The following is a 3,533-nucleotide window of genomic DNA, read 5'->3' on the forward strand; positions in this document are numbered from 1 at the left end:
ATAGATAGACGAATTAATGCAAAGGCCGAGAATGCTCTCCTACTTCCAAGAGAAAGGAGCACATATGAACTTGCTCATGCTAAATGAACAAAACATTAATGAACTTTAACTTCCAATATTTTTTATATCTTCAAGATAAGAGATGCTTCTCATTCGAACGACTTTTAGATATTTATAGTTATATATTTACATACCTGCATACTTTACAGGTATATATTTTGGGGGATTTATGCAAACTGCCGCATTTTCATTTTTTGTTATTCTATGCATTTTCTGTGGAAGCTCAACTGTACTCTAACTACTGTAACTCAAATTTCATTTATTTAAAGTAATGCCTTACTTCCAATAATATTTATCAGATCGACATTTGTAAAGTTGGGTGGGTGGCTTTTACTTTCTGTAAAAGATTCTTACACAAGATTCGTTATTGCACAACTATATTAAGCTGCAATGACTACATTTCGACTTCATTAATCAAGATGCCAATTCCTTTCTTTCTGTAACGCTTTGGCAACAGCAAATTTTTATTTAAGATAAAGTTCCGCTAAATAACTAAAAATGTACAGAAATGTTGAATAATGCCCAGAGTATCCATTTATATATAAACATCCCTGGATATCTATATCCTTTCGGATTATGACATACACCAAAACCACTTCAAAAGGTTTGAATAAACGAAGCTCAAGAACAAGCCAATACATAGTAAAGGAATAAACATCAACCCAGAAAGAAATCTAAAGTATCATTATCCACATGTAATATTAACCATGGAGGCATACGAAATTAATCTACTCGAAAAATAACTATTAAAAACAAAATTATTTAGGTTCTTAATATCGGCAAATTCCGCCCTCCTCTTCGCGGATTTTGGTATCGTATACAACTATCAATAAATTTACATTTTTGAGATACAACTAACACGGATAATACACACAGGTTAAAACCATCGATGTTTTTATAGTCTTGAAAAGTTTAGAAAAGTTCCGAGTATTCTTCGAAAAGTCAGTGTATCAAAATTGTGTCTAGGGTCATTTTAGTGTATTCATTAAAGCATTATACTTTGGTAAATATTCGATAAATCAAAAAATTTTAAAAATCAGCGGCACTGAAATGATGTATTTAGCAAACTTCCAATTGGCGATTAGTTACAAAATAGTAAACGACTAAAAGGCAATGACTTACCCCAAGATGAAGCTGAAAGTGCCTAAGTCAGAAACCACTTAGAGCCCGGACGTAAGGCGTCAGTTTTTTTTTGAACATTTTTAAGCTTATCGCAGAATTGCTATTACTATTTACACACTCGGCAACTTTAAATAAAGAATTATAATTAACTATTCCTTACATTAGAGTAAAACGCTCAAGATGTGGAACGAGACAAGGTTGTAATAAATATAAATCTTTACTTAAAAATACCGTAACTGATAGAATCCGATGCTACAACGACGAATATTTTCATACATCAAGTTTCAGAAAATATTCCAATGCCTCTTCAAAATGCTTTATACCCAGACGTTTGAAATTCCAAAACTTTGATATGCATTTGCGTCATATTTTTTTTTAGTTGCATATGAAGATTTATATCGATTGTCCTATACAATCTAAACGAAGCGTTTATCAAATATTTTCCATCCCATCACCACAATTTCCAATTTTTTAACACATTACAGAAATATAGACGATCAAACACCTACTTTGTGGATGAAGATAGAAAAAAACACTACCAAGATGAACACTATAAAGCAAGATGCTTGAAACGTATGCGACTTGATACTCAAAAATTCCCATAATCCATCGGCAAGCACGCATGACTTCATATTAAATATATAAAAAAGACCTTAAGTGTTAAGTGCACAGAGCAAATAGTTTACACTGAGTGGAGTATTAATGAAACGAAAACTCAGGGAATGCACCTCAAAAAGGGAGAAAAAAATAAGGAGATTTTAGAGAGAATACGTGTGTGGGAACCAACAAAACGTTGAATAATAAAGACAAAGTGTCAGATATATAGAGTGACTATAATGGCTTGACAAACCTTCTGGGAGGAAAAACTTTTTTTTTTATTTCCTGATGTTCGCTATATTACATGATACTCCATATATAATTTAATACATAGACATTATCTGAAAGAAAAGACTTCAAGACTACAAATCTCCCAAAGTTGTTAATTTTAGTTTCACACAGCTCTCATCCATGCTTTAATCATCCCATATTTAATTTATTCCCGGTGTAATATACGTGATCCGTTTCCCATCGCAAATGATTTGTGGACCGCACCCCCTCCCCTCCTAAGAGTTTATACTACGGCTACCCATAAGGCTTCACAATCAACCGCATGAGCCAAAAACCTTCCTAGAACGGCTTCGAACCAAGACCTGCAACCTTTCGCTTTCTTCACCCCCATTAGAGGCTGCTTTCTTGACACCCCCCCCCCCCCTCTCGATAGCCGTGAATTTTGTCTCCGCGCCGTCACCACCTACTTATTTTTCGCCTGCACAGATCATTTCGTGTATCAATAAGCGCCCCCACCCAAAGTATAGGTCATTAGATTTTCCCCGTCTTAATCCTGTCGTGCAAATGTTTACCTCGTTCTGTCCATGCACGGCAAGGCTTTCCTTATAGAAACAATAACCCAGAGTTAAGCACGGACAGAGGAGCTAATGTTTTAATACTCGAAGTGCACTCAATCCAAGAGCCCAAACAATACCGAGCTTATCTGGAAGGTTTCCCAACTGCATTTCGTAAAACGCTTTATGGTAAGGGTTCAGTTTCATCTAGCCATCTTTTATAAAGAAAACATGCAAACGATAGAACAAATATATCTAAGAAACTTCATTGTACTTCCGTTGTTATTAGACAAGCAAGAGTTCGAAGTGGAAAAAAGTCAAATGCGACGGAAAACAGCATGACAACGTTAAACTGCTTAGGAATATTCCAATTAAATTTTTTTCTTCGAAATTCGGAGGCTGGATGAAACTGGAAATTTACCCAATTAAGTATGGATCAATTATCTAAAATGTTCTCTTTAGCAATCGTTTGGCATACTGTTTGCAATTACAACACCGGTTCCTTGCAATTGCAGATCTGATACGAACTGAATATCAGGCACAGTGCAATCGGAATATTACACATTCTGGAGCTATGATAATTATGAGAGGTGTGTGGGGTTTGTTAACCTTTGCAAAAGAACAGATTCCGCCACAATAACTAACACCAATACTTTTGCTCGATTTCCCCGGGCTAAAACTACACCTAAATAGCGCAAATTAAATAATCCATCTATAACAAATCCTCACGTCCAAATAACAGGCAACTTTGCAACATGTAATTCGGTGGGTCAAGATGAGCCATTCTAGCTTACAACACAAACACGAAACGAGCAAAGACCCTTAACACTTTAGGAAAAACGAAGCAAACCAAATGAAGAAAAGTCTCCCCCTAGTCCCCCAACCTTAACAACGCATCTCACCTGTACACAATATTCCCAAACGACGCACTCAAAGCCTTGTTTTCCGCCGAGTCCTCCGAGGACATCC

This window comes from Penaeus monodon, chromosome 31, assembly GCF_015228065.2.
Source record: "Penaeus monodon isolate SGIC_2016 chromosome 31, NSTDA_Pmon_1, whole genome shotgun sequence".
Taxonomy (NCBI): Eukaryota; Metazoa; Arthropoda; class Malacostraca; order Decapoda; family Penaeidae; genus Penaeus; species Penaeus monodon.